Source organism: Trachemys scripta, chromosome 25 (assembly GCF_013100865.1).
Source record: "Trachemys scripta elegans isolate TJP31775 chromosome 25, CAS_Tse_1.0, whole genome shotgun sequence".
NCBI classification, from domain to species: Eukaryota; Metazoa; Chordata; order Testudines; family Emydidae; genus Trachemys; species Trachemys scripta.
This window is the reverse complement of record NC_048322.1, coordinates 2,877,825-2,891,436: the sequence shown is the minus strand read 5'-3', so window position 1 is coordinate 2,891,436 and position 13,612 is coordinate 2,877,825. Positions and strand designations below refer to the sequence as shown.

General features: G+C 47.3%; 2 non-coding genes across 2 annotated transcripts; both read left to right on the top strand.

Annotated features, from left to right (window-relative positions):
• Positions 1-6,830: 6,830 nt before the first annotated feature.
• TRNAE-UUC lies at positions 6,831-6,902 on the top strand. Its single transcript has one exon. It is a non-coding gene; the product is annotated as a tRNA-Glu (tRNA).
• Positions 6,903-8,747: 1,845 nt separating this feature from the next.
• TRNAC-GCA lies at positions 8,748-8,819 on the top strand. The gene has a single exon. It is a non-coding gene; the product is annotated as a tRNA-Cys (tRNA).
• Positions 8,820-13,612: the final 4,793 nt, after the last annotated feature.

Sequence of the window (13,612 nt, the reverse complement as noted above, 5' to 3'; positions counted from 1 at the left end):
TTGGAACAGGCCCCTGATTTAGGGGGTGGCTGCATGGTTTACAGCACTCTGAAGTCTCAGAGTCTCCCAAAGCCTCAAATCTGTGTCCCCAGGAGGCTCAGCTCCTTTCACATTCTATAGAAAGAAATAGCATCAAGGGTTAGGGGTGAACCATAGGGCACTAGGTGGGTGAGCTCTTTGAAATGTCTCCCCTCCGATAACCTAGGAAAGGATTCTCAGGTTCTAGCTTGATTTCAATGAGGATCACTGGACCTTAACCATTCACTGCCCTTTCCTAGAGAAACCTGTGATACACAGAATGGGGCTGAGATAAATGCTTACAGGAGTGAAGAATTGCTCCCCTGGAATAGCAGCAGTATTGGGCAGCTGGAAATCTCACAAAAGGAGCTGAAGCCTTGGTGGTTCAGTAATAGATGTCCTAGGTTCTGCCTGGGAGGTTTAGGTTTGTTTCCTGGACAATAGCAGTGTGAGTTTTATTGTCTCAAAATTTCAGTAGAAAAATTCTTACCCTCTTACCCCTGTCTGAGTCCCTTCACCCGTAGCCATGGCCCCATTCCCAGCTGTGGTTTCTGGGGGGCATGGACAAGGGTAAGAGGGGGCACGACCCTCAGAAGTTTTGGGACCACTGATCTAGGTGATGGGACAAGGGTGTTTAATCTTTGCAGAGACCCCTAAAGGATGGTGAGACTGCTGTCTAGCTGCCTGGGCCCAAACAATAGCCAGAAATTCTGTATCCTAATAACTGATGGCTCGGGCATACCTGCTGGAAGAAGCCAGCTGGCTGGGATGAGTTGGAGAACAAAGAAAGAGGTGGACGCCCGGTGACCAGTTTGCCTGGGAAAGAGAATGAAGGACAGAAGAGGGGTAAAAGGGCATGGCTGAGGTTGGGCTGTTGGAAGCAAGGAGTCTGCTGTTTTGGGGACTCGGGGGGGAGCCCAGGCAGCGAGTTCTGGGTATCACCAAGATGGACTTTGCTGAATCTTCCTACATCCTGCGCTAAGAAAGAACTTTCCCACTCTGTATTCCAGACCACTAATAAATCTTCTGTTTTACAATGCTGACTGAGAGTCACTGATGATTGTGGAAGTTGGGGGTGCATGACTCCCCTTCGGGGGGGGTGTAAGGCTTTCCCAGGTATCTTACTAAGATGACTCACTACAGGAAGCTCCTGATATGGAACAGGGGTGCTGAAAGGTCCAAGGTCAGTCTCAGGAGGTTCTGAAGCCAAGGGAGCTTCCCCCAGTGACAGTGTGCCATGAGGGGTGTCACACTGACAAGGACTCGGCCTGAGTTTGATTCAGAGCTGTTCCAGAGCACAGCCTGTGTGCCCGTGACAGCCCCCCAGCATGTGACCTACAGGCTCCACTCTGGCAAAGCTCCCTGTAAATGAGAGACAAACTCCCCACTTCTCCCAGTTAATCTCCCCCTGCATAGAACCCAGAGCAACTCCTGCCTAGCTGGGTCTCCTGACAGCCACATTAGGAGCTGACCAAGTTCTTCCCCTAGGTCCTTGTTCAGGGGCAGTTGTCAGTTCCAACCTCATGAGTATAGTGGTGACTATCCTGACCTCTCATGTGGGGGACTAGGACTTGATTCCCTCATGAGAAAGCTGCAATTTTGACACCAAGGGTATGTCTACAGTACAATTAAAAACCCACAATTGTCCCAGACCAGCTGACTCAGGCTTGCCAGGCTCAGGATCCAGGGGCTTGCTCAGGCTGGAGCCCAACCATTGGGATCCTCCCCCCTTGCTCGGTTCAGTGGCCTATATACTGAAGATGAGTTTGTAAATGGGGAATGTACAGGGTTCTGCCCCTGGACAGACACTTCCTCGCAGGAGACCCACCCAGTTAATGTGATATACTCTAAAAAATATTTGATGAAAGAAAGTCATCCTGGGGCTCTGTATTTATCATCTTGCAATGACTTGATTCAACTTGCTCAGGTTAGAAAGAAAGATTTTTTCTTTTTCTTGTGAGCCTGGAAATTGCCCACGGTGAGAAAGTCAGAGCTGGATTATTTCTAGCTCATGCACCCTTATCACTAATGAAGGAGTAAAGGAATGTACAAACCAATGAAGCCTTAACATATTATTTGCATTCTCAAGGCTTGTTCCTGTGACAGGATCTCAAGGACAGACAGAAATGTTACCCAGTGTCAGGAGGAGAGAGGAAAGCACTTTCCCTCGTGTATTTCCCCAGTTTGTCGTGCAAGGCAGCAGAGGTGTTTCAGGGCATTTTCTGTCACTGATTTTTTTCATGTTGGTGTAGGAGGAAAGGTCCAACTTGTTGAACCTGCGAATGTAAAGTGACCAAATGATGAGTTAACAATAATGTTGTTGCACAGGATTTGATTTAACTAGAAAACAAAATGCCCTTAAAGTTGAACTCTTGGGTGAATAGAATGATCTGATTTATAGTCAACCTTGGAAGGCAATAGATGGTTACATCAGTCAGAACAGCCTGGTTTGGTTTGTTTGTTTGGTTCATTGGTTGGTTGTTTTCCCTGATAAATTACAGAGGGTTCAGAGAAGAGCCACAGGAATGATTAAAGGCTTGAGCAGGGAGAGAAGTTTAAAACAAACCGACCCTTTCCTGCTCCTGCCAGCTGAGGACATTTTCCTTCAATACTCCCAGGTCTCTCTTCTGCCAGATTCTCAGCAAATCAGTCCGCCCTGCAGACTATGGCAGAGCAATTTGGTAATAGGTTGTAGGACTCACCATATAAGAGTGCAGCAGCTGTAGCATCTTGACTGACTTTGGGCCAAATCCTGCAGCCCTGGCAGCCCAGGATAACCTCCCACTGTTGGCAATGGGAATTGAGCATTTGTAACTAGCTGCTGATACCTGATGTCTCAGCTATAGAATAAACTGGTGGCAAACACAGCTTTATCCAAAGAAGTGAAGGATATAAGTGAAGGAGCAAAGCTGGCCATCTGGGGAGCTGCTGCAGTCCCATAACCACAGCTGGAAGGGAGAAGAGGAAAAACTCCCTAAAGTGCTGGGAGCAGCACCGAGAAAAGGAAGTTTGTCAGTGAGATCAGTAGCAATAAATATGAAATGAAGGAGTGCTTTCTCCTCCGTGATGACATGTTTGAATTGTGTTACTTTACTACAAGATAAAGCTTTAAAATATCCTGGTCTAATTTCAGAATGGGTCTGTAACCATAAGTGGTCTTTATGGGAAGTGGCCTCTAGATAGTGGTCTTTGGGAAGAGCTGGATGAAGAGCCTTCCTACTAACCAGGAGATCCTGGCTTGGCCTTCCAGTTCTTCCCTTGCTGAACCTAGCTTGTCTGTCAGGTTCCTTTTTTGTATCTCTTCTCATGAAAAGAAAAGACCTCACTGCACAATCCTTGTAAGTGCTTGTTCAAGACAGAGAGAGTCTTCTTTGCGACTAAGTCTTGGAAAGTGTTAAATGGTAAGTTTGGAGCTGATGGAAAGGTTACCATGACTTAGAGTTGAGCTGAAGTTGCTGTGACTGAAACACTAATCAGTATATGATCACAGCAGCTTGTGGGAGAAGCGCATGTTAGAAGCCCTCTGTCAACTCAGCTGTGGCTTTCTGTGCACAGAGCCAGACAGCAAAAAGTCTGCAAGTCTTGAGGGAAATGGGGAATGTCCATACTTTAGAATGTGAAGGTGTTGTCTTGGACTATCAAGTAGAACCATTGCAAAAAGGCTCTTGAGGAAGGCACCATGGCTTAGTAGGCTAAAGCACCTGTCTTGTAAACAAGACATCCAGGGTTCAACTTCCAGTAGTGGCTCATTCTATGGCTTTTGTCTCCTCTCCTCACATTTTCCTGTGTCTTCCTAGGAAACAGAAGAGACCTCCCTTCACAATTCCAAGTAATTGCTTGTTAAGGAAAAGGCTTCTTTCCAGAGGAGCATTGGAGAGAATCAAATCCTCAATCTGGAGTTGATGAAAAGGCTACAGGCATTGGCATTGGCAAGGAGGTTGCTCCGGCTGCAATTTGCTGTGAGAGAACAGCCTGTGTTGTGCACCCATGCAATTTGCTGGGGATATCTATGAACAAACACCCTTCTGGCGGGTTCTCTGCAGGCCTTGCAGGAAATGGAGAATTACTGTCCTTTCACCTTTCATGTTATTGTTGTTGACAAGAAATGGAGCAGTTAGGGAAGAAGTCCCAGAGAGTGGCACCGTGGCAGAGCTTGCCAAGAGACCTTCTGGATAAAGAGCAGATCCAGCATCCAGTGCTGCCTTGCTGAACATGCATCCTCTTGTCATCTTTTGGTCAATCTTTTTTGTTAATGGAGAAGTCCGACTCTGGATAGCCATACAAATGCTTGCAAAAGAAACGGGTCTTTTTGCTGACAAGTGTCGAAAGGAGGCATTGGATAAACATGGAAAGAAGGTCAAGGTCACTGTAACTCATCTTGCATCTGCAGCTGTTGAAGCTACAAGGCAGAGTACTAAGCACAATATTACCACGGCTGGTCACAGGAGGGTCTCTGTGTGGTGGGATCCGCGGGGTACAATCCCAAACTGTGGGACCCGTTCTGTCCTCTTATCTCTCTAGCCTGGGCTGTGTCTTACAATGCTGCACTAGTGACAAGCAGCAAAACCCCTCCTGGTGCTCTGATCACTCAGCTAACAACATGCAGCAATGCACCTAACTAAGTGGCATGAATGCTGTATAAGCCACTCCTCAATTACCCAGGGTTGTAAGTTCAATTCTTAAGGGGGCCATTAAAGGATCTGGGGCAAAAATCTGTCTGGGGATTAGTCCTGCTTTGAGCAGGGGGTTGGACTAGATGACCTCCTGAGGTCCCTTCCAACCCTGCACCTCAGAAATGTACCATCTGACACTGCTCAAAACCTCTTGAAAAGTGCAAGCTCATTAATTAATTCACCACTTCCTCAAAAAGAAAGTGAACATGCACCAGCCTTTTTAATCTGAGCAGCTTTCCCAAGCACTTTGGACAATTTCACAAGTGTAAAACATTAAAATAAGTTTATTACCTACAGAAAGATAGATTTTCAGTGATTATAAGTGTTAGGCACAGAGGTCAAAGTTAGTTACATAACAAATGAAAATCAAATCTCAGTGTGACAGTCTATACCTTTGGGGGAGCATGTTGTAACCCCATATTCCTCATTTTCATATAATCGTGATCTTACATATAAAGAATGACTTGTAAGGTATCAGGGGAAAGGATATGATCTGCTGAAAGTCATTTCTCTATCCATATATGTATATCATTAATGAATATGAAGTTATGAGAATTGTGTAGTATGGTTGTCACTATGCTGTAAATTGGGGGAATCAGCCAAATATTAGCTCCCCAGTAGCAACAGCAAGGAAAGTAACCAATACCTGGAGTGTCAAACAGCCATTGTCCAGCAAGGGGGCTACAATGTAATGATTCACCTGCATGAGGCCACACAAGGGGAATTGCTCAATCTTGCTTGGAGAGACTCATTAATGCTCACCTGACTCTGAAGGGGGGGAGCAAAGCCAAGAGGGAAGAAAGGACATGATAAAAGGGAGAGACATTTGCCATGCTTTCTCTCTCTCTTCCACCTACATCTACAGACAGCACCACACCAAGCAACGGAAGTGCTAATCAAAGGGGAGAGCCTGTTTGAAAAGCAACCAGCCTAAGTGAGAAGCATCTAAGTGATTGGCTACACTTGTGAGTTAGAGTGCATTATAGCAGCCCTGGGCACCCTAGCTCACACCCCATCCACACTGGCAAGGCATGTAGAGCACTCTGACTCCACAGCTAGAGCACTCCTGGTACTCCACCTCGGCAAGAAGATTAACACGTGTTGTGTAGTGGCTGAAATGCCCAGCGTCAATGTGAATGAGGTGTTGCATTACAGCGATCTGATCAGCCTCTGGAAATGTCCCATAATCCCCTTAAGTCAAGTGGCCGCTGTTCTCATTGTTTTGAACTCTCCTAGGAATGCGGATATGCCCTTTGAAAGCTCCATTTCTGACAGCCGGCTCCGAGACAAAGCAAGCCATTACTGTGGAATGCTGTGTGTGAGAGAGAGAGGCGTGGAGGAGGGGGAGGTCTGCTGCTGTCTTAAAAGACAGCACGCTGACATGCTTTCAGCCCCCCCCAAACGCACTCTCTCTCCCCCCCATACACACAACACACACCCTGTCATACTCCACCCCACCCCACCCCACCCATTTGAAAAGCACGTTGCAGTCAATTGCATGCTGGGATAGCTGCCCATAATGCACCACTCCCAATGTTGCTGCAACTGTGGCCATGCCAGTGCGCTTGAAGCTGTCAGTGTGGACAGATTGCAGCACTTTCCCTACTGCACTCTACAAAGATTGGTTTAGCTCAAAGCACTCTACATCTACACGTGTAGCCATACCCTAAGTTTGTAAGGGCATTGAAAGTGTTAAGATCAGCTTAGAATACACAAAATACACAAAAACAATGAACAGTCTGAAGGCACCTTAAGGACTAATAGATTTATTTGGGCATAAACTTTCATGGGTAAAAAGCCACTTCTTCAGATGCATGGAGTGAAAATTGCAGATACGGGCATAAATATGTATTTGAACATGAAGTGAAGGGAGTTACCTTATAAGGGGAGAACCAGTGCTGAAGGCCAATTCAGTCAGGGTGGATGTGGTCCATCCCAATAATTGATGAGGAGGTGTCAATACCAAGAGAGGGAAAATTGCTTTTGTAGTGAGCCAGCCACTCCCAGTCTCTATTCAAGCTCAAATTAATGGTGTTAAGTTTGCAAATAAATTGTAACTCTGCAGTTGCTCTTTGAAGTCTGTTTTTGAAGTTTTTTTGGTGAAGAATGGCTACTTTTAAATAGTATTGCATATACCAGTCCCATATGGTCTAGTGGTTAGGATTCCTGGTTTTCACCCAGGCGGCCTGGGTTCAATTCCCAGTGTGGGAGAAATGCAGAGTTTTTGCTCGGAGGGGAGAAAGGAATGGGAGGGGATCCTGCCACCAGGGGAGTTGGACAGTGCTGGGAGGGGATCCCAGAAGTGGGTGTGGGGGGCAGAGGTCTGAGGGGAGATCAGGGAAGGATCCCAGCAGTGTGGGAAGTTAACAACCTGGAGAGCACAGGTCTGGCATGGGGAGTGGGAAGAGTGAGTGTGTCCCTCTAAACTCACCAACTGCAGACTAGGCAGGATTGGAAGAATTACGCATTTCTTGGTAAATCTCAATTTCTGTGTAAACACACAACCCAATGGCAAAATATTTCCATCAATAATAATCAAAATTGACAGATGGGCAAAGTAAGAAACATGCTGCTTGAGACCTTATCTTATTCTAATCCTATAGGGTTCTCTTTTGGCTTAGGCACCACCATCTGGGTATTTCATTTCCTTCCTCATTTTCACACAGAGAAACAAATTCCTTTGCATGTATCCATGAACAGCAAAATCTCCCTGTGTCTCTTGTCTGAGCCAGGGCATTCAATTCCATTGAAACATTCTCTCCTGCAATGGCAATGGTCAGACAGAGGGGACGTGGCCACCTTCCCCCCTGGCAGTGAGATATTCCCTCTCTATTTCATGCGGCTATTCTTATTCCATGAGTCATCAAGGATGGAATAAAAAGCTGAGTTTACTCCACAGTGAGGAAAGAAAGGAGCCACCAACTTCCCAAAAAATCTCAGTGCCCCAGAGAAAACCTGCCCCTGCTATTGGAATCACTGATGTGCTGATGATATGATGGGAAAAGGGGCTGTCCGAATTGTCAAAGCAGGAAATGAACAATCTACAGCAACATCATTAACCACAAACATACTCTAACCATGCTCCAGCCAGTAGGGAAATGGGCAGGAATTCTTGCTGTTCAGCCATGGCCACGCTTACAGAACTGCACAGCAGTGAGTGTGCTGGGTAAGCCAGTCTGAGCAAACAATTGGAAATGACACTTCAGTGAGAACCGAACCATAAGGTAAAAAAGCTCATGTGTTAAGTGGTTGTGGCTGAGTGCTTAGGGAGCTGGGCTGGGAAACCATGGGGGTCTTTCTCTGGTGGTTTGATTCTTACCAACTAGGGAAGGCTGGTGTATGGTGCTTTCATGGCTGTAATTTCAATGCCTGAGCACCCATGGTACCATAGGGAAACAAGTCTAGTCTTACTCATAGGCTAAGGACAAGTCTACATTTCAAACTTTGAGCCTACAGTGTTGCAGCTCATTAATGAAGATGCTCTATGCCAGGGTTTCTCAAACTTCATTTCACTGCATGTGAAATGAAGTTCTGCCAAAAAAACTTACTACATGATGCTAGGAAAGGGGGACCAAACACCAAGCCCCCTCCACACCAGGCAGAGGTGGGGGAGCCAAAGCTGAATCCTGAGCCCTGCCCCCCAGGGGGAGGGCAAAACTGAAGCTTGAGGGATTCAGCCCTGGGTGGTGGGGTTCAGACTTTTGGCTTCAGCCCCAGGCCCCAACAAGTCTAATGCTAGCCCTGGTGACCCCATTAAAACAGGGTCACAACCCACTTTGGGGTCCTGATTCACAGTTTCAGAACCACTGCTCTATGCTGATGGGAGGGAGTTTTCCTGTCGGTGTAGTTAATCCACTTCACCAGGAGGTGGCAGCTATGTCAGTGGGAGAAGCTATATCAGTGGGTGTGCAAGCTGTGGTGTTTACCACATTTATGAAGTTTAATCAAACCCCATTTTTAAAACCACCTGTGGTCCGAGAATAGAAAAGGAATTTGCTGAAGCAGGGTCTGTCTTTGAAAGTCCTGGAGATCATAACTCCAACCCACTATTGCCATGGGGGTATAGCTCAGTGGTAGAGTGTTTAATGGCAGATCAAGTGGTCCTTGGTTCAAATCCAAGTGCCCTCTGATAACACCTTTTTTTAAAAAAAGGGAAAACAATTTCATTTATATTCTCCATTATGCTCACGAATTCCACTCTTGAAATGAATGTAAACACTCAATATTTCACTATGCAAATGCATAAAAACATAGCAAACCTCTCCATCAGTTGAAATGATTCCAGTCTTCTGTATCTAATTTATATTTTCATAAATTAAACAAAGGTATCATATGAATGCACATTTGCAGATCCCTGTTCTCCATGGGCTATGTTGTGCAGAAGAACAAGAACCACATGCAGTTGGGGTTCAGGAGTCTGATGAGTAAAGGCAACTTGGTGCAGGCTAAAGTCACCAGCACCTTGGCTCCTTCCCATTCAACCAGCAGCTGGGCCCCCAGGACAAGGCATGAGAAGAAGACAGTGGCTGTGAGAAGGAAAATAGCCACCAAGAAGCTGGCTAAAGCCACCAAGATCCCCAGGAAGGCCACCATGGCCATGTCTAGGAACAATCATCAGAATGTGGTGACTGCAGTGGGAACCAAAAAGGCAGAGAAAAGCCCCCAAAAGTTCTAAGCTGCCAAGCCCCAGAAGGTGATGAAGATTCCACCTACAACTAAGACCAGAAAGCCAACTTTAAATCACCCAAAGCCAGGGCTAAGAAGGTGGCACTGAGAAAGATTTCCATTGGGATAAGCAGCAAAGAGTCCTGTGGCACTTTATCCCAGTTATATGTTTTATTAACATGAACAAATAAAGCCAAGAGCACACATCACTAAGGCTAAATAACTATAAACACCACTCAGCTAAGGGTTAAACAATGCAGCGATAAAGTTCAGGTCAAATCAGTAAATCAATGAGTTAACAAGGATATTGTATTGGAATCAAGTCATCAATTCAGTCAAACCATCAGATTAACACAGCAGAAAATCAACCCTTAAAAATCCTAAAAGAGCAACCGAAGAAGGCCGGTGCATATTTAGTGATGCCGAAACCACAATCAGAGTTTTTTACCCAGGCAGTGCATCCCAGATTTAGCCAGCTGAATATTTAAATACTGAAACCAAATTATTGCTTACATTTAGCCCACAGCCTCAAAACTAATTACAGTTTTCTCCTTAGATTTCACTATTGTGTAGCTAATACTTCTCCTCACCCTCTTGCCCCAAAACACGTACAGACCTTAGAGAGACATTAGTATGTCTCTCTAAGTATAGTATAGTAGAGGCTGAAGTAAAAGAAGTTCAAAGAGCTCTTACTGAACAATATATATCTGACAGCTCAATTCCTTGCAATGCTTCAACGGGTGAGGAGCATGCATTCAGTCATTTCATATGGCAGAGTTTTAAGGCAATTAAGATTTGGGGAACTAGTCTTCCTAGCATCTTTCCTTTGTAGATTACAGAGGCGTGCACACACACACCCCGCACCACCTCGCCCCCTCCAATCTAATAGAAAGGCTGGGAGATCTCCAGGTTCATAAAAAGAAACAGACAAAAAAATAGAAAAAGGAACAAAAGGTTTCTAAGATTATAAGAGGTTGGATCTCTGTACCTCTCGGGCTTTGGACTCACCTGGAGTAGGAACTGTAGCTGCAGTTTAGGAACCAGGTAATGGCATAGATGGTCCAGCACGTTGGGCTAGCAGGGTTTTCAGGTACAGGGAGACTAGTGCAGTCTGCATAGCCTGTCGCCATTGTGCTTCATTCCCCAGAGGAGATTAGTCCTGGGATCCTGCCAGTCTCTCTGAGGCTATTGTCTACACCGGCAGAGTTACTGCACCGGGAGTTACAGTACTACTCAGAGCGCGCTGAAGGGGAACCGCTATTGTGTGTTCACACTGTCAGCTGCCTGCACAATACCGTGTTCACACTTGAGGCACTTACAGCAGTGTTCGGAGCGATGCACTCTGGACAGCTATCCCACTGAGCATCTTTTCCTCTTCTGCTGCTAAGAGTTGTGGGAAGGTGGATGGAGATGTTTCCTAAGCCCAGAAGCGGCATTCCACAGTGGTCAGCACCTCCTTGAATGCCCTGTTATGCATTACTTCGCATCTCAGCAATCCCTTTGCTTCCATCTGCATTTGGCGCCATCTTTCAATGATTTGTGTACTGCGCGCTCTGCCTATTCGATCTGTAGAAATAGATCCTGCACTTGCTAACACCTCACGAGTGGCAGTGGAGTTATTCCTTAAACTACAAAGGCAAGAGGAGTTCGACATTGATTTTGCCATGTGTAGTAGCTGTGACACGGGATTGCTTGTGGCATTCACGGAGGTTCTGACCACAGTGGAATGCCACTTTTGGGCTCAGGAAACAAGCACCGAGTGGTGGGATCACATCGTGATGCACGTCTTGGATGACGAGCAGTGGCAGCAGAGCTTTCGGATGAGGAAAGCCACATTCATGGGACTGTGTGATGAGCTCGCCCCAGCCCTGTGGTGCAAGGACATGAGAATGAGAGCTGCGATGGAGAAGCACTTGGCAATTGCACTGTGGAAGCTGGCTACTCCAGACTGCTACCAATCGGTTGCTAACCAGTTCGGAGTGGGAAAGTTGACCGTTGGACGCGTGTTCACAAGTGTGCAGGGCCATTAATCGCATCCTGCTCTGAAAGACTGAGACTCTGGGCAACGTGTGTGACATTGTGGATGGCTTTGCACAAATGGGCTTCCCTAACTGTGGAGGGGGATAGAAGGCAAGCATATTCCAATTCTGGCACCTGACTATCTAGCCACCAAGTACATTAATCACAAAGGGTATTTTTCACACGCATCTGGAATAAACTACAGAGGGACAGGTTTTGAGTGCACTGGGTACTGGGTGTCTGCAGGGCTAGACTGTGATGGGGGCAGGAGTGGAATGCAGTGGGTACACATTGGAGCCAGGAGGTTGCTAAGAGTGTGTTGGCACTGTCTGGGGAGGTGAACGGGAAGGAGTTTTGCGACAACAGATGCAGGGGAGGGTGGTCACAGAGCTGCTTGGTTTGCAGTGCTAATAGCACCTGCAGCGTGTCTCTTGGCACTCCATAATATTTAAGAGCCACTCCATGGCTTCATTCTGGCACACCACGTTCTCCTTTTGGTCCCTCTTCTCACTGTCTGGTTACTCCGTCAGTTCTTGTTTTTCAGCTGCAGAGTGCATAATGACCTCATGCAGAAAGTTCTCTTTAGTTCTTCATGGCCGCTTTCTAATTCTGCGCAGCTGTTCAGCCGCCAATAACAAAGAGGGAGGCTGGGATCCCAAGGGCATATCTGTGAAGCCAAAATGCAACATTTTACAGAAGCAGTATGGTTTGAGTAGTATAAGGGTCCTACCGTCAATCAAACCCTAACCCCGCCCCTTGACCCTTTAAGTCCCGCCCCTTAACCCCCTTGGTCCCTCCCACCTGTCACCGGAAGTCCCACCCCATGGGGGTATTCCTTCCGGGGTTAAGGTGCCACCTGACTGGAAGCAAGGTGTGTCATGTGACCCCTCTAAGAACTCCCCCCCACCGCCCTCTACCAATCTGGATGGGTTTCGTCCCAATAGGACCTCCCCGAGAGGAGATTTAGACCAATTAGGGTGATTTCTGGGGCGGGGGTGACCCTCCCGGAAGTGGGTCGTGTGAGCCCTCTAAGAACTCCCCCACCACCCTCTACCAATCAGGAGGGGTTTCGTGCCGACAGGACTGCCCCGAGAGGAGATGTTGACCAACCAGGGTGACTTCTGGGTTGGGGTGACCCCTCCGGAAGGGAGTCGTGTGACCCCACTAAGAACGCCTCCCAAGGCCCTCTGCCAATCAGAGTGCAGCACCATTACCCCCATAAAGCCCAGCGCCAGACAGAGGAGGCGGCCATCTCTTACCAAGGACACGTGTTTTCGAAAGCGCGGAAAGGCTGCTGAGAGGAAACATGGACTCCTTCACCACCCCCGTGAGAATGTCGAACTTTGTTTTAGCCCCAAGGGTCTTTGACCATCCACGGAGAAAGCGCTACAGCAGCGGCAGTTCCGAGGAGGAGGAGGGAGCGACCGCGGGGAGCCCTTTGGCCCAGCCGTTGCTGGATACGCCGGAACCCCACCCCGAAACCCTCGTGAGACACTCCGATGAGCGTGACGGCCTCTCTTTGTCCACCCCCTCAGAGGTGGAAGGCGATCTCGGCTCGGGGGTGTCACCGGCGGACAAGGTGAACGGAAAAGACGGCGCTCAGGTAAATGAATGCTTAAGAAGCGATGGTCGAGGAGGGGTTGGTAACTCTGAGGATGATGGCTATGAGGAGTTTAAGAGGCTTTGCATAGAAAGTGTGGAAAGGCTGCTGAGAGGAAACAGGACAAGGCGAACGGAAAAGACGGCACTCAGGTAAAATGAATGATTAAGAAGCGGCAGTCAAGGAGTGGGGGTTGGTAATGGGGTAGGAACCGGGGGTTGTGTAAATTAAAAAACAAGCAGTGAGGGGTGCTTACACGTTTTCTTTTCTGAAAATTTCTCAACAGCTCGACGATGCCTTTCTAGAGGACCCGGACAGCGATGCATCAAGCAGCGAAGATGAACTGGCCCCACCATGTTTTTGCTCAACGCCAATACAAGTTGTTGAAGAGGACTCTGAGGATGATGGCTATGAGGAGTTTAGGAGGCGTCTTGGCATAGAACTAACTGAGCCAGTGCCATATCATGAGCGTAAAAAAGTCATGCGGACTATTGTACGCGTTGCTGTTTATGCTATCCTTAAACACTGCCTTAGGGAAAAGCTTTTTGAAGATTGTGAGGGCTGTGTCATAGATGCGCCAGGCCAAAGGCACCATGATTGTGTGACTTGGACTTCAGTGGATATAAACTGCAAGCTC